This window comes from Vidua chalybeata, chromosome 5 (genome assembly GCF_026979565.1).
Source record: "Vidua chalybeata isolate OUT-0048 chromosome 5, bVidCha1 merged haplotype, whole genome shotgun sequence".
Taxonomy (NCBI): domain Eukaryota; kingdom Metazoa; phylum Chordata; class Aves; order Passeriformes; family Viduidae; genus Vidua; species Vidua chalybeata.
The window spans coordinates 36111685-36137197 of NC_071534.1; the positions used below are offsets into that span (position 1 = coordinate 36111685).

At 37.4% G+C, this 25513-nt stretch overlaps 1 long non-coding RNA gene across 2 annotated transcripts; it reads right to left on the reverse strand.

Moving 5' to 3' along the window:
• Nucleotides 1-262: 262 nt before the first annotated feature.
• Nucleotides 263-11197, reverse strand: LOC128788589 (uncharacterized). 2 transcript variants are annotated; one of them, XR_008431135.1, is made up of 5 exons: nt 11102-11197; nt 9288-9331; nt 8435-8592; nt 945-1124; nt 263-828 (listed from the first exon to the last, which is right to left on the reverse strand). It is a non-coding gene; the product is annotated as an uncharacterized LOC128788589 (long non-coding RNA). The 2 variants fall into 2 exon arrangements; XR_008431136.1 differs by lacking the exon at nt 11102-11197 and adding an exon at nt 9885-9969.
• Between the last annotated feature and the right edge of the window lie 14316 nt (nt 11198-25513).

Consider the following 25513-nt stretch of genomic DNA (forward strand, 5'->3'; position numbering starts at 1 on the left):
GACAAATGCCTGTACTCATGGATTTACATCACCTAAATGCTGTAGACATGGGCTAGTTACTGCCTTTTACTGATAGTCACCACAATGAGGAAAAAAATTGAATCTTTGGATGATGATCCACATCTCCAATCCTAGTCCTGGTGGCACTTTCACTGCTTACTCTAGTGAAGGTTAAACCTAGTGCTGAAGGGGGCTGCAGAACTGTGTACTGCTGTATCAGCAGCTATTAGAGAAGATAAGCATCAGAGAAAAAATCCTCAGATCTATTAAACAAATTTATTGAATGTTCTGAAAACACTTTTTCCTTTAAAATTTCCAGAAACAGAAGTAAATAGTAAGAAAACATTTTGATGAGTCACCAAAATAATAGCCAGACTATTTTTCTGTAATGACACAGCCACATTAAGACCAGCCTGATCTGAGAACATTTTGTCTTTTAATTAAAAGGGGCATCAGTTGTGAGTTCTTCCTTGCTGAATATCATTTAGCCAAAATTATTTCTATAGAGAGTAAATTTATCTTGTTAAATGCCACTGTAACTAAGACCTTCATGTATGACAGCCATATTATAACAAAAGCAAGTGTAATTCATACTGATGTTGTCATGTCATTCTATGCAACAGCTTTCTAAAGAGAACGAAGGACTTTAATTTAGCTGCACAGAAAAAATGTTCCAACTTGGTAGGGACTGAGTAGGAAAGTGTCTTCAATTCATTAAGTTGTGCTGAATATTAAAGATATTTTTCACTGCATTCTTAAAAAATAGTTTGTTTGTTCTCAGATGATTGCGTGTTCTCCTTCCATTTGCAGCAGTTATTCACTAAAGTCCTGCAACAATGAAGGGAGGATGAGGATTATACTGGATTATACTATTTGCTTTGTAGATTTTACATACGCACATGGAAACGTGCATTTATAGAAGATGTTCCATGGACCCCATGTACCTGGCAGAAGGAAAGCTCTTCCAGTTCTGGTCTGAGAGTGCTCGCTCACCCTGACTGGCCATCTATTGAAGCAGAGGATCTCTGAGCTCATAGTAGTACAGAAGAGATGATGCTTGTTTTCTTTATTTAAATGCCCAATGATTGGAGGTTACCTGCAGCACTTCAGCAGTTGAATCGAGACTGGGTAAAAGGAAAACACAAATAAAAATTCTTCAATATTATGCAATTTCAAAACACTTCTGTAATCAAGTGCTCTTTCTGCATGGATCCTGTAAAATGTCATATGCTCGTGCCTTTGTCACTATGCATTCCTGGTCTATTTATATATTCTTTGATAGATTCCAAACCCACCACTTTGCAGTAACTATAAAGAGGAATGATGATCCACTGGTGAAAATAGCCTTGATTCAGTCTGCACTGCAATAGGTAAGAACATGTCAAGGGCAAGTCATCAGTATGCTCTTTGCTAAGATCTTTGGAGTCAATTTTTGCAATGTACTCTGTGATTTTGGGCATATTATTGAATCTCAGTTGTCCTCTTACCAAACAGCTAAGAATAGCTTTTGCTATAAAAAGATAGGATTTTGCCATTCAGTATTCTTAGCTTGCTCTGATATGGAAAGTTACAAAAACAAAACAAAACAAAACAAAACAAAAAAACCAACAACCCCCCCCAAAAAAAAAAAAACCCACAAAAAAACTAACAACAACAACAAAAAAAAACAAACAAAAAAAAAAACACAAAAAAAAACAACTAGGAGAAAAAAACCTAAACCTATTGCTGTTGCTTACAACATACACTAAGAGAGGTTGCCCAGACTACTGACCTGAAAACCAGTGGTCCCACCTTTCTCTTGGAGAGTTGAGTGCTAGGCATCTCTTGAGTTGGGATGGCATGCCAGCCCCCTGGCAGAGGCTTAGCTTCCCTGTGCTTAGGCCACAGAAAACAATAGATATTTGTGCCAGTCACTCCCAGAGACCTGTGCTCTGTTTTAATCCTGTGCACCAGAGCTCAGTGGGGACTTGCTGTAGGCATGCCATCAGAGAGCCTTAAAATTTCCCAGACCTACTGAAACTTTTCAAAGCCAGACTGCAAGTCTGTGCCCGACACTGGAAAGCAGAACTTAGTCTCAGAGCTTTGAATTCATAGGGCTTTTTGCAGCAAATTTAACTTTACATGAACCAAGTGCACTGCTCTCCAGTTTTGATATGTTCTTTTGAAGATATCTGATAGTGCAGGGGAATGTAAATCATTCATGGGGAACTAAAAATATTGATGATATGTTGTGATGTTTCCCCTTTGGTATCAGATGTTTATCAGCTATCAAGTTCTCTTGCTTCCTCTTGAGGATTTTCAATTTAAAATAAACAAGTGAAATCCAGTCAAAACTTCCTAAAGGACATACCTGCTTTTCCCAAATGTAAAGGTAACATCCAAAGCATGAATAATCTGTTTTACTAAATTAATATGCAGCAATGAGATCTAGGTTTGGACTTTGACTTCAGCTTAATTATCTAGTAGCATTTCAGAGATCATTTATTCCACCAGAGTCTGTTCTCCAGACATTATATAACTGCATTTCAAGGACTGTTATCTGATTTCAGGTTAATACCAGTGTATCTGAGAGCAATTTTCTTCACTGGACTGACTTCTGATTTACCTCAATATAACACCAAAAATAGAATGTAGCCTCTGTGTACATGAGACTTATGTCTTTTCTTTCTCATATTTTGGTGATATAGCACTTAACAGCACAACAAGTTGATATCTTGGGAATAGCTGGAGAGCTGTGCTGCCTGGGAAATATATATATATATTTTATAAATTGCAAGTGCCTTTTTCTGTTGCATAAAACTTGCTGGCAAATACATTTATTTCATTCTAAGCTATTCTATTCTTGTTCCAGAACTGTTCACAAAATAATTTCATTTCAACGAAAAAATAATAATTTCAATGACAATACATACAGCAGCTTTATACCACAGGGTGGCTCACTTGGTCAGAAAAGAAAATTCATGCCCACTCTGGCTTTACAAGGCATCTCCTCTGCTTTTATGTCTGCCCAACAGCCTGTGCAAGAGAAGTGGCAGGAGGGTTTCTCAGCTTTTATAAGCTACAACATGGTGGTATGTGCAGCTATCCCTAAGTTTTGCTTGAGGTAATGATTTCCGAACAGTTTTGGCACTGCTGCAGTGAGTTGTTCAGTGCTATTCCCAGACAGAGGGACAGCTGTCTGTCTGATGGATCTCTGTTGTTTGAGCAATGAGTAGCCTATGATCACAGCATTCATCTCACACAAGTCTGGGTGCAGCCCATCCTTTTAATGCTCAAATAGAAGTCCTACAGTATTCTGTCCTTGTTGTCCTCCAGTAGTCACACCCTGCTGTTCGAAAGAACCTTTATGGACCATTTTTCTCTTCTGAAAAATTAGGTATCTTGTCTGGCAATTTTACTTCTAGAACACAGTTTTTCCTAAGGAACAGAAAAATTATGTGGCACTGAGGACGTAAATTTCAACTCTTCACAACCCACTCCCAAAGACTCCCAGGCACTGCGGCTCTCCATTGTTTCTCCCGGCTCGGGGCAGCTCCGGCGCCTATCGGCACCGCCTCTCTCCGGAGCTCGGGTGACGGGGGGACGCTCCAATGGCAGGCAGCCTGGAGCTAACCACCGCGGGGGGAGGGGGAGGGGGGAACACGGGGGGTGCACAGGGGTACACAGGACTCGGCTAGCTAACATAGATTAGAACCCCTAATCTAAACCCAAACCCGGGATGCAACAAGGCACTCCCACCCCAAACACTCCCAGGACAGTACTCCCAAAGACTCCTGGGGCAGTACCTGACAAACCATCCCATGAGACTGGACTCATGCATCAGTTTTAAAATATATCATAGAATCACGTCATAGAAGAGCCTGAATTGGAAGGGACTTTAAAGATCACATAGTTCCAAACTCCCTGTCAAGGACAGGGACTCCCTCTACTAGACCAAGTTGCTCAGAGCTTCATCCAACCTGACCTTAAACACTTCCAGGGATGGAGCATCCATTATTTCTCTTGAAAACATTTTCCATTGTCTCATCATAATACTAACTTTTGAAAAAGGCATGTTTTCCATTAAAAAAAAAAACCAAAAACATATCTACCAGGTCCTTCTCCACCATGATCCAGACTATGTTTCAGAAAGAAACTTTAATCTTTCTCCTTCCATCTGTTTCCTGTTTTGGTTCTGCCTTCTGACATCCTTCACAACTTTCTCTATCTCCTGATTTACCTCTGGTGCTGGTGTAGCCCAGGGATGAATGGTTTCCTGAAGCTATTTACAAAAGTTTTGTGTGTATGTCCATAAGAAAGGAAGAGAAAACAAAGATAAAAAGTGAAGGGGAATGACTAAAGAAAAGAGAACACAATGTTTTTTTCTTCCATCCTCTGTAAGAACTTTCTCTTTCCAAATTACAGTTCCTCCTGCAGGTTTTTTGTTTCAATATATTCAGAAAAGACAGAGGAGAATAACAAACAGCACAGCTTCATTTTAGCAAAATGAATGGAGAATCATTCAGCATTTATAAGGAGTGGAAGAGAGAAGGGGGAACAAAAGGTAATGAAGCCAAAATATCCAAAATACCAAAAATAAAAATGTTCTACAGTAGTTTGTGACTAAATCTTGTGATGTTGATCTAATTAAACATAATCAAAGTCCTCCCAAGCCTGCACACATGAATCAGAGTGCCAGTTTTCCTTCCTAAAGGTAAGCGCTTAAGTCCAGCTAATCAAATTCTTCTGAAACTCTTGAAGCATATCAGCTGCTCATTGTTCCAGTGTCAGGATTTTTTCATCCTAGGTCTAGGACATGGTGGGCAGGAGCTTGCTGGAATCACTGACCTGCCTCTTGGAGCTCTTGGAGTCATATCAGTGAGATCAGGGCCTGCAAGAGGAGTTCAGCAAAGCTCCAGTCCTAGCTACCCTGTACATGATGGGAGAAAACTACTTATCAAATTCAGCAATAATTTCTACTCTTTCTTCCAAATTGATGGGTCAGCATTCATGCTCAGATCAGAGAAATGACAACTGGAAAAGCATACTGTACAAAATTGAATTCTTTTATTCAGTCAAACTTTAAGAAAAGCCCATCACTTCAGCTTATGGAAATTTGCCATTATTTTTAGTTGTCTTTTTGATGGCCATTTCTTACCCCTAAATATTAGGCTTTCACCATATATTCTGCATGTCACTGCCTTTTGACTACCGTGTTGTAAAAGAGCATGTGATTTAATCTGTGCCATCTGGACTGAAAGTCTAAGCAAAGTGGGCTTTAAATATTTTTGTTACATATGAGAGATATTCAGCAGCCTGATCAGTATTTCTAGTGTAACGTTCATGCAATATTAATAAGTTATAACCACAATGGTTTATTAAGTTTCTGGAAGAAGAACAAGAAATAGTACATGTAAGTAATCTGGTCATGTTATCATGGTCATTGGTTGTATTTGCTGATAAGTTCAGGACAGCACCCTGTAAAGAAAACTGCCAGTTGTTCTTGAAGATAAACAGACATCTAGAAGAGGCAAATGCTCCTGGCCTACAGGTTCACAACCCCATCAAAATAATATGCAGTAGGAGAAGTGTGAAGCTTTGCAATGTGTGCTTTTTTAGCTACTGGAGAGTTTGAAATCCAATTTTAAACTCATGCCTGCTTAGCTTGCTTCCTGGAATTGAGTCATGATTCATCATAACTGTAACACTTCCAATCAACAAAAGAGTGGTTTCATAGTTGAGGGAACAGCATTTTGTTATCTCTATCCATCTGTGCTTTAACTACAGGATTCTTTCTGCTTTGGCTTCCCAGTTTTATATTCCATCTGTATTATATTCCATCTATTCCATCCACTGAAGGAGGAGCCAATATTTCTTGTGATGTTGAAAATCTCAAGCAATCTTTTTTTTCCCCCAAAGAAGATGTATTATAGAAACTGTTTTGTTTTGTTAGAGCAGTGGTTTTGGTTGTGGTACTGAAAGTGTCATGTTTTGAAAGGAGTCCTGTTTTATAAAGTCTGAATTGATCAGTCACCTTTATCAAGGTGCTTGTACATGCAAAATCTCTTTGTTGTTTAAGCTGATAAAATGTGGTCAGATAGGAATGCTAGCCTCTGTGTATTTATTTTTATCTGGTTATGATCCATGAAACTGCATTTTATCCCATTTGACTTCTTCTAAAACTGATTGAAAGACTATCTTGAAATACCTTATCAGGCAAATGGGCAGAAATAAGCAGTGTAGCTTGTGTAAAAGTTTTTCTTTTCAACTTTTTAAAGTTAATTTCTTTTTATATATAGAAGGATGAACAAAAGAAATCTGATGAAGTAACACATCAGATTTGGTGTGTTACTTTTTTTTTAATAAAATGTAATGCAATCATGAGTAACATTATTTTGTTTTGATGTTGTATGGTCTTGAAAGTCTCCAAAGTCATCCTTTCAGACCTGAAGTCAGTCCAAATAAATAAAAAAACCACACTTTCTATTTTGTGATTTTTTTTTTTAGTAAGACACAAGTGGAATAAATATAATAGTTTTATACAGGCTGTACAATCTTAATTTATGAAGAGAAAGGTTTTACTCACAGACAATTATTTTTCAGTGACCAATGACTGCTTTTGGCATAATTTTGGACCTGAGTAATTTCCAGACTAAGATGAAACTGGACCTTGTTTTCATTTTGGAGATCTTCAGTATTTTCAGAAATTAGATTCCAAAATGTTCGTTTCCATGGGGAAAAAATGGGTCAATTTCAAATGGTAGATGAAAATTTAGTATTTCCTTCTTATTATTCTTTTTTTTAATTGTTTTAAATTTTTTTTCAGATCTCTATCTATGTCTGATGCAGTTGGACAGTTTGAAAGCAGGTTTACCTGTAAGGGAGGTTTGATTCAAGCTGAGAGGAATCTGTTATACGTATGAACATGAAAACATCTAATTTAAAGATATCATAGAATCATAGAATGTTTTGGGTTGGAAGAGATCTTAATGAGTATCAAGTTCCAGCTACCTGCAGGGACACCAGCCATGCCTTGAACACTTTCAGGGATGGGGGCGGGCACAACTTCTCTCGGCTGAGCTCTACTGAAATATAGATCACACTGGTTTTCCATTCTTTTATACAAGTTCTGTGAATTAAGCTGGTGTTCTGCATTATCGTAAACAAAAGGTTTTTCAAAGATTTCCTCATTCATTGAACTCAGAATCTGATGAGTGATCACTGTAAAAGATCTGTATGAAAAATACTATAAAGGGAGGAACCAAATGGAGCATAGTGTTGGGAGGTGAAACTTACCTTCTGTCTTGGACAATGCTGTTAAATGCTGCTAAAAAGCTGCTAAAAATCAGTTCAACCTGTTGAACTGGTTCTTTTGTTCTGTGAGATTTCTGTGGCAGTAGGGAAAGGGTCCCAAAATGATACAGGAATAGGATGCTTGGCATTGTGGCCCTCATTGACTATGATGAACTGGTTTAGAACAGCAGGGTGAAGAAAACACAAGACCAAATTAGATTAAGAGTTTCTGTATGTTTTATAAGCAAGAGTAGTTTATGTGATCTGAGAAATCTAAGCAGAAATAATTAGAGTTCTGTTAAGAGCTAGTATTAAATTATGGCTGACAATAATTTAATTATTTAATCAAATAAGGTTTTGTTACTAATGCATCTATCTTTAGAATACCATGACAGAAGATTTTTAAAGATGTTTGTACAAAAATGCAGGCTGACAGGTTCCAAATATGATAATCCAAGAAGTTTGATGTAAGCTGTTTAATTTTTTTATTTACCTCAAAAAGATTTACTAATGAAGCAGTTGGTGTTTAGCATGTCCTTTTATTATATCAACTTAAACTTTGTCTTCACTTTTCTTGATAAGGTTTTGGAAAAAATTAGCTATGATACTATATGAAAAGTGATGAGCAGGCAAATGGAGTCTGCAAATGTGACAATGGAAGAATAATAGTTTTGGGAATTTAAGAAATGGAACTTAAAGAATGTTATCTGAAAGAGAAAATAAAGGGGTTAGTAATATATATACTTTGAAAAATCCATTAGCATAACAAGAGTGATGTGCTTATATCAAATGAAGAAATGACAGTACATTTCTTTTAGGAAAAAAGGCCAGCCTTGAACACCCATAAAATAGCTGGTGATATCATACTTCTGGTGATAGTAAAATGAAAAAAAGTTGGTATTACACTGAAATAAAATTATGAGTGCTCACAGAATCCTTACTCTAAGCAAAAGTGCTATGTAAGCAGTGAGTGGAGAGGAATTTTACCTCTGCCTGTGATTTGTCCTTGAGGCACTAAGGAATCAGAGTTCTGAAAGAGTTGAATTGTTTTGCAAATTCACAGGAAAAGTATCTAAACCAAACTCATAAAATCTACTGACTGGCAACTGCCCCAAAACTCTTATGATTAGTTAGGTTTCAAATAGGCAAGAAAGTGACTTACACCTTCTGAGGGTTCAAGTAAGGGCATCCAGTTATAGTGTGTAAGCTGTAGTGATGAACGATCAGGCAGGAACCAACTGCAGATGGTGCTGATGGGCTTTTTGCACAGATTAATTTGCATATTTTTTCCCCTTTACAGTGAATCCCTCAGTTATGTTTCTGAAATATCAAGGTTAGAAATGAGAAGTTAGAAAATATTTCCAGCATCTACAAAATGTCAGTTCCATAAAATAAACAATCAGCTCACCTGTTAACATGGAACTCAAACACATAATTAAACTTGTATCAAGTTTTGCTGTAAATCCTGAACATACTAAAATCAAGAAAACTCAGGGTAACTTAGAGTTCTCAGACAGAAAACAGTGACTTCATTAGAGCCTCTCCCATGTGCATTGATGCAAATGGGAAGATTGAAACTGGGTACACAAGATGCTGTGTACAAGAGAAAAGAAGTATGGGATGGTACCTGAAGGGGCATGAAATGACACTGACAAAAGCATTTTCAAAGCTGACAACCAGAACCAGGCAGTTAATACACGTAAAACAAAACATAAATAGTAAATGCAGATATAATGTGGAATTACAAACCAGTGAAGAAAAAGCAAGGTGCATATTGTATAAGCAAGCAGATGACAGAAGCGCCAAGTGGCCTCAGGAATGAGCAGGAAATAATCACCATTATTGTACTCATGGCAAAAGACTGGGGTCACTGATGACTCACCACAGCATCTCTGCCCCAAGCCCTTACTTACTAAACTATTATAACTTTTCTACATTCAAACTTTACAGCTCTAAGTTCTCTTCTCTCTCTGTTTCTGAGGCCTACTTTGACAACTTCCTAAAATTCTTCTTACCTTTACTGTGTTTCCCACATTTAGCCATCAAAAATTGGTCTGCCCTGCTTGGAGAACAAAAATAAGATTAGTTACATTGAAACTGAAATGTTTGTGGGCATTACCAGGACAAGATCAGGAAGGTGTTTGCTAAGTAGAGGAGGAAGCTGAAGACCTTGAGAGATATGAAATGCTTCAGTCACACTGTAAAATACACATACAGATATAAATACACATACATGTAAAATACACATTTTACATATATGTAAAATAAACATACAGAAACGATTTTTAAGACCAAACAAAGTGCAACTTTCAGGCCCAGTTTGGTTCATAAAATAGCATGAATAATCATGATGGTTTTCAGCCTATAAGTCACTTTGAGCCTATTATACTTTGAGCTCAAAGTCAAATGTAAAAATGTTTATATGTCATAACAGCTGTAGCACTTCAGTCTTTTGACTTGCATTTAATATTACCCCTGCAGTAACTGAAACTGGACACAATTTTGCAAAGAAAATTGCGCAATGTGAAACTACCTCGCTCTTTGGAACCATCTTTTTAAAAAGTATCAGCCAAGTGAATGTCTTACTCTGTGTCAGGCTGCAGAATACTCACTTGATGGTGCTTGCTTTCATCTCATACGGAGCTCCTGGGCTCGGTCACACAAACATTTCTCATTTCATGATTCACTGGTCTGAGGCACCACAAAAGCCCCTTTGGAGACATTACAGATGATCATCTCCATCTGTCTCTCATACATGCACAAACTCCACAGCTGCCACTTCCCAAAATCTGTATGGTATTTTAGATATAAGCTTAATAATAGCATGGGAAAGGCCTGTACTTTTATGCTTGTTTGTTGCACAAATTCTGTTGCTTTTGAACCCTACTGGGAAGCAAAGAACTATGATTTCTTTGAATCAGGGACTCATAAATTCCGGGAGGCTGGACAGGACAAACGCAGATCCGCACCAATGTGGTGAAACATACGTTCTCCATTTATTGTTTGTAAGGTGGCAGTTTATATACACTTCAATATAGTTTACAATCATGAACACATTCTCATTGGCAAGCAAACATTGTTTGTCTTTGTCTCAAGGTGGCTAGAGTTTCACACTGCAGACCTATACTAATTCACACCCAGAAAGCTCAATTACACTGTGGTTACCTTAACATAATTTCTAACTGCGCCACAGACTGAATTTCCAACTGCATCAGAGGCTTCAAGGCCTCACCAAGGCCTGTATCTGAGGCCTAGGCTGGAGTAGCTCAACCTTCTAAATATGATTCATGCCCTCTTTCTCTCAGAAAGTCTGCTACATTTCTTTAAAAGTTTTTGGTTTTGTTATGGTTAGTAGTTACTTCTGCTTACAGGCATTCATCAAGTACTGCATAATTGAAGTTACTGAAATAAATGAAAAATTTATGACCTTACATAATGCAAACATATTAGCTGATTTGCATTTTGCAATACTTTTGTCAGTGTTACATGTACATGATATACTATTTAATTCTTCTTTCACCTTGATCAGTTTTAAAAACAATGACAGTATATTATTTTTATATAGGGATCCTTTAATTTCATCATATCATTATAAATTACAGATTCTACCACCATGAAGCAAAGACTAGTATTTTCACGTAATTTTTACATACAGTTTTACAGTATTTTTTGAGACCATCTATATACTGTCCCTTTGCAGTTAGAATAACTTTTATTTCTTAGAGAGACACAAAGAACAAATGACATTACATTTGGTAATAAACAATGCCAGAGTCTTACGGGACACCCAACCACAAGATCAGAAATTATCTGCATTAAGAGCACCAACCTCTGTAGGTAAAAAATGGTCAAATTCCATTTCTAAACCACTTTGGAGATGTGGTCTTCAGAGCAGAGATGTAATCCAGCCTGCTACATGGATCCCACGTCAGTGATATTGTAGCCATGAGTGACAGTTCAGCTGCTTGCAACACTGGCTTATAGGATGACTTCTGAGTTCCATGCCATTTGAGTCCCCCAGGACCCTTTGGAAAGCAGGGTTCTCTGCCAGGTTAGTGGGGCTTGAAACTGCTGTTGAGAGCTAGTGAAAAAGAGGAAGGGTGTTCAGGATGTCTCCAGCTTGACCTGGTCCTCAGGACTGCTGTGGCACATGGGCAACTCTGCAGCAGCCCATCCCTTTCTCTCACTCCCTTCCACAGGTCCACACTGTATTCCTTTAAAGATGAGTATGGGTCATTTTTTTTTTTTATATTTATTTTAAATTGACATAGCTATAGCAATTTTAGTACCATTTCTTTCTTTGCAATAAAATAATTCTCCACATCCTTATTGGTGGCGTAGGAGAATAGGGGCCAGGTCTATCCATCAGAGGTTTGTTAACTCTGCTTTGCTAACCCACCTGGCTCCTTGGGGACATTACCCATGCTACCTGCTGTGATGTGCATGAAAGCATGAAAAGCCTGGAATGAGTTTACCTGTTTGCATGATTATGCAGTTAGAGTACTCCCTCAGGACATGCAAAGACACAGGCTGGAGACATTCTTCCACAGTCTGTTTATATATTTCACATGCACCACTCCTAAGCTGCAGTGCATAGGCAGTCCTTGGAGCAGATGCCGCAGCTGAGGCCCCCTCCCATCCCAGGAGAATGACCTAAAAAATAGGCACAGGAAATGTGTTTCCTTTTGCACTCTGATTAGAAGTGGCACAGATGTTATTCAAGACCCAGCTCTCAGTTGGGTGGAGCAGAGGGTCAGGGTTCTTCCTTGTGATGTAGGTTTAAAAATTCTCAGGCAAAGGAGGGCAAGGAGCCTGGCTTCCTCAAACTGTGACTGAGCTGGCTGTTACCAGGATGGAATATGAGCAGCAAGTGTGGCAGTGACCTCTGCCAAGAGGCATAATCCACTCAGGCAGCCCTGAACCTGCTCAGAGAATGAGTAAAGAATTAAAACTCTTCAAGAATAAGCTGAAGTTTTCAGGAGCAGAATTTTGGACAAAAGCAATTAAAATAAGACTTCCCCAAAAGAAAGTCTGGTTTGGATGTAGCTCCTGCATAATTCTTTGAATTTAAATATCATAATCTACTAGGGAACTTGTCTTATCACACTTCTGATACCTAAATAATTTGTCCTAATACGTCCCAACTGGCATTTAGTTCAATACCCAGCAGCATGTATGAGAAGATTTATTGCAAAATTCAGATATAGGGAAGGATCAAGGACAGTGTTTGGATCACACTGGCTTTCTCTTGAGGCCCCCCTTCACCGTTATACATAGGACTGGCCTTTCTCAAATTGGGCAATATGACTTTATTATAGACCAGTTGTTAAGGTTCCAGGACCCTTTGTGTGTTTAATTTCTTCTTCATATAGATTTCTACTAGTTAAATTCCTTGCTGGTTTCACAGGTAATGATGTTACTTCTCTTATTTTAATAATTTGGAGGGAGCTTAAAAAATTTCCTTAGAAGAAAAAGGGCATTTACTGCACCAGAGTATCTCCAGCTAACAGCAGTTACTATCAGGTACAATTGAATGCTAGAAGTCTCTTTACTGAGGTCACACTGATGACAGATGAACACTTTGACTTAAAAAAAAAGGTAAGGAAGACAATACAGAAACACATTAAAGTGATAAATAAGTGCAGAAACAACAGGGAAAGAAATTGTAGCTAAATTTGCATTGCCATACATGGATGTGTGACTTCTGAGAAAATAGTTGTTTGCTTGAAAATGGATAAGGAGAGTCATAGTTTTGGTGACAGAGTCCTCAGAAGAATGGGCAGGTTCCTTGCAAGCAAGGAGACCCCTCTTAAATGATGCTGTGGTTGTTGAAAGGAGATACAAGTTTGAAAAGGCAGAAACTCCTAGAAGAGAAATTCAGTCAGAACTACTAAATACCAATTGAGTTGGTATGGCTGGTCTTCTGTGAGAATGACAGAACCTGCTGAAAATCTTGGTTATACTGACTAATCTCTAACAGTCATGAAAATCTCCAGAGCCTTCTGGGGTGGTATGATTTATAAATAACCTGAGGATATGTTTGCATTTTTCAGGGGCAATGGATGAGCAATTATTCACTATGAGAATAACTTACATATTTTATCTTTAATATCTATATCTTTTCCCATGTTTACTTGAGGTTATTTTTTTCTGTATTTTATATTTCACCTTTTGACATCTACTCTGGATGAATTATTAAAAAACTTTATTTATGTCACATGGCAGATAATTATGATTTGTGCATTAAGGATTTCTATACACAAAGCAGATGTTGAAGAGATAAAATCTGTATAATTTAGAAGATGGTGGTAATTATTCATATAAAGTGTGCAAAATACAGTCTACCATCCAATTCTGATTTCAAAGGGAATTCTGTTCCAGCTTATTAGATGAAATGCAATTATTTATTTGTCTCGTTTTAGAGCTTTGGTTTAGTGCCAGACCTCTTGGAAAGGATGATTTCTGGAAAGGCTAAATTAAAATTAATAAGCAACAGTTAGGCCTCTTCTCTTGCCTGGACAGGAGCTATCTTTCACAGCACCCTATGCAGTCTCAGCAGAAGTGTTTAGGCAGTGAAATTGTATTCCCTGTATTTTCTGGTTTTTTAGCATTGTATAGAAATGAGGAGAAACAGCTTCAGAATATCAAAGCCCTGGGATGCTGCAAACACAGGGTTGCTCCTACTGGCTATTTTTTTTCCTGTACTGATGGGACACTTTACAAAGCAGTAGAGAACCAGCAGACTTCACAAGCAGATTGAACTTCCCAGAGTCCTTTATAAGTACTCACCTCTTTTCACTTTAAAAGGCAATGAGAAATTTAGTTTAGAAAAACTCATTCAGTCCTCTTCCCAAACACAGGCACCTAAAAATGAGATATCCTCAAAACTGGAGCTGAAGTGCTCTGGATCTGGGGCAGGGCTTTTATGAACTTGTTTTTATTGAGGAATAAGAAGGGAGGGGAGTATGGCAGTACTCAGTGTCAAAATGTTCCAAATTAATATGTTGCATGGCACAGCATGAATGGTGTTGTTGTAAATTTGTTATTGCTGACAGCAAATGGGAGAAAACAAAATTCCAGCTGTTTACTTTTATGACTGGCCTATTTATCTAAAACCTTACCTGTCTCACATGGAATTATAGATGGCTGCTAAATAAGTAATATGTATGCATTGCACCTAAATTAAGTATTGCTTGAGAAAGAAGACATACTCAACTTCTCAGAAGCATAACAATCACTCTTCAATCTTCCATTCTCAGATGGAAGGAGAAAATATATGAAATACACCTGGCGATACACTGTGTTGATGCAAACACTGCTAGCAAAGTATGTGATATATTACACTTTACTGAGTGTCAGTGAATTTCTGAAACCTCTAAATCCATCAGGAAATAAATGACAATGGAGAAAGACAAAACAAGGTAAAATAGGACACTGCGAGAAATGAACCATTTTGTTGGTGGAACAAATTGATACTTTGCAGGAAATGCCCCCAGAGAAGGTGTGACCAATTCCTGCTGAGCTGTCTAATAGCATCAGTGTACACCCTGCAGATGGTTGTCAGCCAAAGGCTAGAACAGAAAAAGAAATGACATTCACAAAGGAAGGAGATAGATTTAAGAGATAGAATAAAGTAATCTAGATTTTTCTGGTAAATTCACAGCCCACTGTTTGCTTTTTGAGACACAACTAATTAACACCTCTGTGTTATTTTGTATCATTCTTCTGCTTTTTTTTTTTTTTTTGTATCCATGAGCCATAATGACATTTTGAGGACTCTCAATTTAATGGAAGTATCCTGCTTAATGCATACAAAGTGAGACAGTTTTCATATCTGTGTTGTTTGGTTTTTTCCCCAGTGGCTACCAGAAATGTGTCACAAAGAAGGCTTGAGGTGGTCTTTTTTTGTTGTTGTTGTTTTGGTGTTTTTTTTTTGTTGTTTGTTTTTTTTTTTTTGGGGGGGGTGTGTTTGGCTTTTTGTTGTTGTTGTTTTGGGGGGGGTTGTTGTTATTTTGGTTTTTTGAGTTGTCATTTTTTTTTTATTCCTCTCTGTTTCTATAGTCATTAGATTAGGTTCAGGAGAGAATTTGAAGTCTCCCTTCTTCAGCTTTTGATCAGCAGGAACAACTGTTGGACTGGAGGAGTGTTCTCTAAACTGTGGCCAGCATGAAATCTTGCTCAGAAAGCAGAGCCATCAATATAGAGTGCAAACATTGAAAATCACACCCATTTCTGATATATATATATATATATATATATATATATATATATATATAAAGGTTTAGTTATTTGTAGAAGCTCCTCTTGTTTACACACTGTGACCAGAACACACAAGGGGCAGAGGTAAGCAGAAGCTGGTCTGACTTGGAATTTGCATTGGATGAACTGAAGATCAAAGTAAAAATGACATCTAATCTTGTTACTTTTTATCTGATTTTAGTCATAATAAACTGATTTAGATTTGAACTCTGTACTTATAGTCCTAATAGTTATGATTCCCATTTGGCTCATTAAAGCTTGACTGTGGGTTCATGCTTTAGGGCAGGGGGAATAAGTATGGATTCAGCTGGATTCAGCTTCTAGCCTTTTCCTTTTTACATTTTGCATTTGCTGCAAGGTCGATGGGAAAAGATATTCAATAGAAATGATCCATGAGGGTCCTTATTAGAAACACAGCTGTTCAATGATGGCAAAAGCTACTTAGAATTACTCTAACACCAATTCAGTTAACTACTTTGGAATCCTTCAAAAATATCCAATGTTAACTTTTGTCATCTTTACATTTTAGTGAAAACACCATATAGAACAAAGTCAAAACCTTTCTGAACAACATTAGGAAGACATTAACTGTATTAAATTAACAACAATGACAGTCTCAACTAACCCTTAAAGTCCCAGCAAAAAAACCAAACAAAACAAAATATTAATATTTTTGAGAATTTTTTCCTTACATAAAAGCTAATTTGATTATTTCCTTAGGTCTGTATTAACCCATTGCTATATCACCTCTTCATTATTTGTCTGAATTTAAAGCAGCATGATTGAACTATAAGTACTTTAAAAATGTTAACAGTGGCTATTTTATTTTAGTCAGAAATTTTCTGTTATTCAAAGGTAGTAAACCTCATAATTGGTGTTGTCACATCTTCTTGGCTTAGTCTTTTAGGACTTACAATATAAATTATTCAGGCACGCTTAATTTTAAAATGTTTAAAATTACTGCCTTTTGTTTTGTGTCCTTGGTTGTTATTGTTGGGAGCTCTAATATGCAATGACTTCCTTCAACTGCAGATCAAGAATATAGTCTTTCCACATTACTGACCTATCGTTTCTGTCCAAGTGCTGCTCGCAGCTGGTGTTAGGGCTCCTGCTTCTGTCTCTGAGAAACCTTCTTGGTTTTGCATATTCTGTAGGCTTTGACCTGCTCCTTCCTTCTTCTACCTGTCTTTTCCTGATTCCATATAACTTCTATTATTCTCACCATCTAATGTTCATCTTATTCTTTTCTGTTTTTACTCTCCTCCTAGATAAGGCTGAATTATTATATGCTGTATGTAGCCTTCTCTTCATGTGAGATCTTATAAACTTGTTAAGCATTTTTAACCTCATTTCAATTATCACTCTTTTTGTTTCCTCATTATAATTAGCTTTCCCAGCTGACTTAACTTATGATTAGTTTCAGATCGCTGAAACTGAATCCTCTGAAGCACAAAAATTTCCTGCTGAGGGTTCATTCTTCTTGCAGATGACAAGTATAATAAAGCTATAGTTACTTAGCTCAGAAAGGTTGCTTCTCTTTAGCTAGTGAGATGAGACGTAACATAGGACTCCTTCAAGTTAGATCAGAAAATTGTCTAAAATATTTTTAGATATATCAAGGGAATTTCAGCACTGGCAGAAAAAGACTTTCAGCTTTTCCTGATTTTAGTTGAACATACACAAGGTAATCCTGTTGCTTTTCAATATTTTTATAGCAGGTAGAACTGGTGAAATGTTTCTGAATGAAAAAGCTTGATTGGCAAATTTTTATTTAATAAATATGTTTTGTAGGCAGATTAATGAAAAGCGATTGAATGTTTCCTTAAGATTAAAAAAGCTCTTGTTCTCTTTGGGTTCTAGCTTTTGGACACACATGCGAAAGGAAAATAGGTTGACTTTTCAAGTGGGGGTATTAAATAATAACATTTAATAAAAACGTGCAAACACACCTTTGAAATCCTTCTGATGCTCCCACTCATGGATTTTTCTTCTCTGGCACACCATATTGTGATAGGTAGAAAAGTCTGGGGTACACAAGACATAGCAGCAAGGGGCCTCATCCAAGTGTTTGGACCTGCATATAGGGTAGCTTTGTTGAAGTGGGGCTGTGGTTGGGATAATGGTTCCCTAGGCAAAACTCCCTGGCTCTTCCCACCCATTAGCAGCTTCTGTTGTCACATAAGCACTGCTGCACATTTGGAGACATATATGCCCTACTGCATATGAAGGAAAAGAAAGAAGGTATGAAAAGGTTTTGGAAGGCTTTACTTTACCTTCCAGCCAAGTATGCTTTTCCAGAGCTATCCAAAGCAATGCCATGGAGCACTGGTGCTTCTGCTCACTGAAAAATTCCCTGAAAGAGCAGGGCAGGAAGCTACCTCTGGAAAAGAGCAGTCTCATCTCCATCCTACTGGAGCAGAAGCACGAGCAACACTACTGCAGGATTTCCTAGCCTGTCTCATAGAGAGCAGAAGGAAGCTATTTTTAGGAGCTGTTTGGTCTCCTGCAAATTGCCGTGTTGTTGATATGGTAATCAATAGCAACACTATAATAATTCAACAGCCAGGAAGTTACCTGGAGTAAGAGGGCAGAATTAGCAACTTTCCTTTAGAAACTGTTTGCTAATTTTTAGTGGTTATGTGTAAACAGCTATGGCCTGTGTTTTCAGGTAATTTATTTTCAAGTGCTGCTTGAAAATGGACTGGATTAAGACAAAACTGATATTATGAATCCAAATGTTTGTAATTTATGGAAAGCATTTTACATTTGGATTTAAGTGATAGAGAAAAAATATATTTCCATGATTACGTATAGGGTTTGATCCCATGGAGTTTAATATTCTGGCAATCCAAAGATAGATGTCACATAAACCATAGTAAAGACAGAATATGTCACTGAATTATTTATTTCCCTGAAAGGGAATAGAAAGGTGTTGCTTTTTGTACATATAAATTCAGTGGCATGCTCACCTCAGGAGATTCAACTTCTTTCTGCACAGGATGAGATTTATTAGTGCAATGACATGAGGCATTTACTCAGGAGATATTAATTACTAAACCCAGGAGGAACTTGCTACAGTAAATCAACAGCATAAACCCATCTCCATGCAAGGTCATGCACTGGCGGTCACTTTTAAAAAGAACCATTTTATATTTCTTTTAGTTTTATAAAATTATGTCAGTGACATCACCTCTCTGACAGACTGAGCTAATTAAAATAACAACAACAGCACACATTTGGAAAGTCTTCCTGTTACTGGGTCATGGAAAGTTGACTGTTATGGATACTATTATACTCTCTGGGCAAAAAACTGTATCTGGGCAAAAATGAGGAAAAATCTTGCCCTCCCTACTTTTGTCTGTGATTCTGTTCCTGACAATTAATGTACTCCTTTGCTATCCTTTTGCTAGTGTTGTGTGGCTGCTTCTGCAAAGAAGCACTAAGAGCTCCAAACATCCTCCAATATATTTAGATGAATCAACAAGAGGGGAAAAATAAGGAAGAAATGAAAAATTCTCATTGAGACATAGCTTAATTTGTATTCATCATGGGAAGCACGTTTGTTTTAATTTGCTAACTGAAGTAATGCTGTTTAGCATCACTGAGGCAATGGAAAGATCTGCTTTAAGCTCTAGTCCACAAGTAGATTCCTGCAAATATTTGGAGAGTTATTATTTAGGTTGCCAAAACTACTCAAAAGAAGTATGAATTGGCTGTATAGAGTCCAAGTTATATCAAATCAGTAGGCAGCATTTTATATACTGGCATTATTCTAGTGATTTCAACATTCAACTTTTTATTTCTTCTTAAAATGAGTTTATAACCAAATGCAGAGTAATACTTCTCTATCTTCCAGCATATATTGCTTCACTCTGCTTCATATTATTATAGCCATATGAGTTAAACACTTGCATGTTATAGAATGGGATGGTTATAACTAAAATTTCAACAAGATTATCTGTATCATTATAAACAAAATATTTCACTTTTTAATTATTTAGAATGGCATGTATGAAAACCAGTAGTTCATAAAGTGCCATTTTTTGACATCTCACCATAATTTTAAATGTTTTAAACAAAACACTTAAGCACCTATTTTTAACAAACAGATAAAAGGAAGGTCATGTATTCCAATGTCAATATTTAATGAACCCTAAAACAGTACCCTGAAAGCAAGACTTTAGTTTTCATGGGTGATGAATCAGAATCTAAAAATGTAGTTGGTGAAGGCTTTCAAAACTAAATTCCCAAGAAAAACACAAGGATGACTTGCAGAAAAACTAGGTGTCTAAATTATCTGATGGGAAACCCTCATCAGGTCATTATTCCTTTCTGCTCTTTGGATGTTTCTCAAGGCTGAGCTTTTGCCTTCAGTTTTCCCTTATGTTGGTAAGATGTGAATGTATTTTAGTGTGTTAGACAATATCCACAGGTTGTATATTAGAAATAACATTTTTTGCCAGGAAATCAGAAGTATTTCCGTCCTCATATACCACCTTATATCATGTTATAGATCAATGTCTTCAGTTGATAGTCTTCTTTTAGAGGAAACAGATGACTACATTATGAAAAACCATTGTAATACAACACCTCACTGTGACAGAGAAGGTGGTGTTGATGAACATATCTTGATAGTGCCACTGGGGAGCAATTCAGCAGAAAAGCTCCCATATTAATATTTCAGGGACTGATATGTAAATGAACGGCTGCACTGAAAAGTCCTGATCTCCTTCATAAAGCATCTTCCTTGTTGGTAAAAGGGAATAAGAAAAATATTTCCTGAGGTTGGCAAAGACTTTTCAAAAAGAATATTTCAGTGAAGCACTGCAAGAAACCATTTATAAATGGTACTAAAGTAGTTTCTGTTTTTATTGCTTTTGTTGTCTTTTTAAAATTGGAAAAAACAGAAATAAATTACTCAGAGCTCTCACTAGTTTTGGGCAGCACTTCTGTTCACACAATTTCAAAACATTTTCCTTCTCTTGTGGTGATGGTGAAAGAAGGATGCTGTTGTTTTGGTGGGGCTGCTGCAGTGGGAGTGTGAATTATGAATAAAGTATTACACCTGCTTTATATTTAAAGAATCAAGAGCAGAGCCTTGTCATTCCCAGCTTTGAAAAACGTCAATGATTTTTCTCCTGAAGTCTGAATTCCCTTAAGAGTGTGAAACACTGCATTATGTGTGTTCATACTTTTTCAACAAATGTTTTTACATTTTTACTTAACAATGTTACCAGATGCTACACTTCTCTACTGGGTATGATAAGTAATTTACAGAGCTATCAGGGAACATAAAATTCATGCACATATAGAGATTTCATGATCCTCCTGCAAGTTATGTAAAATTGTATTTTGTGAGGTCTTTTGGGAATGTGGAACTGTGAAAGGTTCATACTAATACTCAGAAGGCTGGCAGCAGGAAAGTGATCAAAGCCCTGGAAAGCTTTGATCACTCTTCAATTGGATCCCCTGTTATGCCTGCTTTTCTTCCACATCACCTGGTCATCTTAAAAGCATCACTATTACAAAGAACCAGCTGGCCTCTTTCTGCTGTGCTGCATGCTGAGGAGGGGAAGGAAGACACAGGGTGCTTTTATAGCTAGGTACCTACCCTGATACCTACCAGGACATTCAATCCTGCTGCAGCATGTGATGCTCCTTGAAGTTTTTAAACTTGTGGTATAAATGGGTGATTTCAAAGCAACGCATCATTTGTAAGGCTGTTTCCCAGCCCTTTCCCTGCAGCAGTGACCCCTGTCCTGTTTGATGCAATGGCCTGAATGTGTGCCAGAACAGATTTCCATATTTTATCACCAGCAGTTGTTGGTCAGGGTGTTTCAGGTCACGGTGTTTCAGGGATGTATTTGGCATAAAGTCTTTCTGTCAGTAGGTCAGCCTAGCATGATACTTTCCACTCTTCAAGTCTGAAGCCTCAGTTGCTCTGCTTCATGTGGATGCAGGTCACATAAAACATAGTGTATACCCAAAGCACTAAATATTTATAATCTCTGTGACAAAAGTGCTTCATAAGTTACACATCTAAAGTAAGCCCTTTTTAAAAAGCAGCCCCTGCTACATACCTCTGTGCATGAGAGGATGTATTTTCTAAAGACAACAAAGTGAATAATTTCTTTGTACTAAGGGAAACCTGACATAAAGATTCCGCTAGAATCTTATCAGCCCACAAGCAATTGCCTAAAAGTAAAATTTCCAGTAGACTCATTCAATCCCCTGTGCAGGGGGTCTGGAATTGAGGTAATCAATTATCCCAGGTAATCTTTTTTTCTGTAAAATGTTGTCTGAAACCCAGGAAATATGTACAGCATCGACACATGCTGAATGTAAGAGAAGCCTGGAGGCAGACTGTGAAATATGACTCAATCTCTTTCCAATTTGCTGATGGGACCATTGAGTTGCATATTTCCTATATGTGCAATTCACAAAAAATGTTGCAATTTTGGTTTTAAAGTAATGTTATGAAGGTTTCGGCTCTCCAGCAGAGTGCTGTGGATTCAAATGATGTCAAGCTGCACGTTGACCGATACATACAATGATAGACCTTCATTTCAAAGAGATTATTACTACTCATGAGCAAAGAGAAGAATAGGGCATACAAGACAGAGTTGTAAAGAGAAAGAATAAGAATATGCATTATGTCAGTGTGTGTGTGTCTGTGTGGGGCAAACACAAAGAGAAAAAATGCTTGAGAAGCATATTTAATTCTCTAAGCCCATATTAAAAGTTCAGTGATTTATAGATTTGAAAGGATTCCAAACAAATATTACAGCCAGACATGCCAAGAGTTTCTGATTAGCAAATTAGCTAAATCCTATACAGAATATTATGGGATCTAATTTGGAAAAAAAAGCAAATTGGATTTGGAGAGGTTAAATATAGTTCTTATGGTGTAAAATTTTTGGTAGTGAGACAGAAACAAGACCTGAAATTAAAATTACTATATTTTCTACACCCTAATAAATGGATTATCTGAGTACTGTATTTGCTCATACATCTGTTTTCTTCAGCTAACACAACCAGAGAATTCACCAGAGAATTGTAGTTAATACTTGAATTCAGAATATTTGAGTTGGCAATTTTAGCTCCTGGATTCTCTGAGAATTCCCAGGTACTTTTGCACAAATACTCAGCTCCATCATTTACAAAAATGCTTTTTCAAGGAAATACGGACTAGAGCTTTGTGTCAATATGGACAAAGATTTTTCTTTTCAGATACTACATGATGATCTGCTTTGATCTAAACACATTTATAATAAAATACAATTATAATTAAGTTAGATGTTCTTTAGGACAAGAATGCTATGAAATGCATTTACAGTGCAATGTATCCATCACACTTTTAATTAAGATAAAAAGCAATTAATTAATTACAGAGCAAGCTGATATGAATGCCAGTCTGGCCTTCATTGCTGCATTTTCATAGTGACTTATTTTTCTCCTGTGAAAGTGAGACCTGCCAAGCTGTTTTTGTTTTGTAGCTGACTCTTAGATAGCTGTCTTTCAGCTAACAGAATTTAAGTAAGGAGAGCAGACTTTTTGATTCAGTCAGCATTGTATATTGGCTCTTAGCTGGACCCTCACATTTTTCAGCAGCCCATGGTGTCTTGGTAACAGAGAACCTTTGCCTTGCCCTACACAAAGCAAATCTTGCCCTTCCCTCCAGGTACCTGATAAATTCTAAAAGATTTATTTCAGCCATAAATGAGCACCCTTAAGATTGACCTGTGTGGGTGACTGCCCAGAGTTTGCAGTCTCTGCTCAGACACGTGGAAAGTCACGAGTGTTGCCCAATCGCAGGTGACCCTCACTAAGTCATGGGCTGGGGCAAGTGGTTGAGTCTTACCCCTGCAAACACTGCTGTGTGAAATGGTGTCAGGAACAGCTGGGAGCACAGCTCGCTTTGCATTCACTAATCTTTTACCCAGATTGGGATTCACAGAGCTGTTGCAGGCAGCCTAAGGCTCATCTTGGGAGCCCAAGGCTCATCCAGGTATGTCTAGTGGTATAAAAACAACCCATTAAACACTTGGTCACTCAGGGACCCTTCTCTTCCAGATGATGCCCTGGAGTTCCCCAACTGGGATTTGTTTCCAGATTTCCTGTCAGTTTGAAAAAAAAGCTGATCTTGAGAAATGCCTCAAAGGGACAATTTAGAAATGCCCACCAGAGCCATTGGAAAGCTCTGGGAAAATCTGAAACTGTGAGACAGCATGAGTAAAATCCATCTACCCATTCTCTGAAACAAAATAGGAATTCAACACAATTTTCTTTAATGTCAATGACTGCAGTGAACTTTTAATTAAGAAAATATATGCGGAGCAACACAATTCTCTGCTGAAGCATTTCACTTCTGCACTTGGAAAATGCAGGAATCCCAGGAAAATCCTCCTTTCAATTCATCTTGTAGATGAAACAATTAATCAAACTACTCACCTATTTCAAAATGAGAAACAGAGTACCACAAATTTCCTGCTGCATTCAACCTGTTTTTGATGAAAAGGGAAATCAAAAATGTTTCCAAAATTCTGTATCTTTTCCATTAAGCAATTTTTTCAGTGTTTAATGTAAGCTTCACTTTGAGTAGGAAAATTGCTGTAGGAAGGAGCAGCAATCTAAAAAAAAAAAAAACCCCAACAACCTGTACTCTTGCCGTTTAGCTTCCTTGTGGCAAGGATCTGTAAAAAGTTATTGCTTCTCAATTATCACTTCCTAGCTGATCTTTGAGAGAGCAAAGCTATTGCTCATAGGAATGTTAGCAAACTGTATGCATAAACTGGGTGGGTTAGTTTAGCTTCAACAGAAGCAAATATCAGGAATTGCTATTTTTGTGCTATCAGTCCTGTAATGAAAACAGAACATGTTAGAAAAATGTGATAATATAGAGAAGTTCTATTTGGTTTTGTACTGTATCTTACTTCCCCCCTTGTGTGGAAGAAGCTGGTGTGGGATAGCTAGCGACCTTTGATGTGATGTGACACCACTTGAACTCACAAGTGATTAGCTAGTGTTCTCTCTTCCTTTTTCTCCTGGGGCATAGATCTTAGATTTGGGCACTGGAGATCTCATTGGTGTGGGCTTTCTCCTACTGCCCTATTAGGGCCATAATGGTTATCACAAGGCAGGACTGGCATCTTCATTTACAAGGGATGATGAGTTACACAGAAAGGAAAGATGGGTTTACTTATGGAAGTAAGAGAGACCTTTTCGGAAAATGTCTCAGCCCATAGATAGAGTCTGTGATTTCCTTTATCTGAAAATTCACTTGAATTTAAAGTGCCCAGTAAAGTGCCCAGTTATATCTTTTGGTGTGGACTACTTTGCATACTTAGAAATGAAAAAATGTTCCCTACCAGTTCAAGATGTACGGGGATGCATGTGAACTCTTCCACCACACTACAAATCCAACCACACCATTCAGATCTGGACAGAAGGACACAGTGTTGGCAGAGAATCAAAGTCCTAGGTAAGCTCAGCAGATAACATCATGAAGTCCTTGGATGAAATGGGAAAACTTTTCCGAAAAGAGCAATGGTGTTTGGCATACATAAAATTTGTCTTCAAAAATTTATCTCAGAGTACTTAGAAAGCAATACAGGAAAAGCTCTGGGTTTTTTCCAACTTTCTGCATTTTATTTTCATTTTCAGAGGAGGAGAAGGCCAAACTGTGTTTAAAATGAAGGTGTTTGTGACTATGATATAGAGAAACACCTCTTGTTTCCAATTAAACTTGCTTTCACTGACACTCACTGGTGCCTCACATTTCCTCCATCTGCACTCTTGAGAATAAGGGAGAGTCTTTGTAGAGAATGTTGTTTCATTTTTCAGACCCATTTTTATGACTGTAACACACCTGGAACACGTTTATCAGTGTTCAAACATACTTTTAAACACACACTGCTGATGTACTTGATATTTCTAAATATTCACAAGATTTGAATAAACTCTCTGGCTGACTGAATTGACT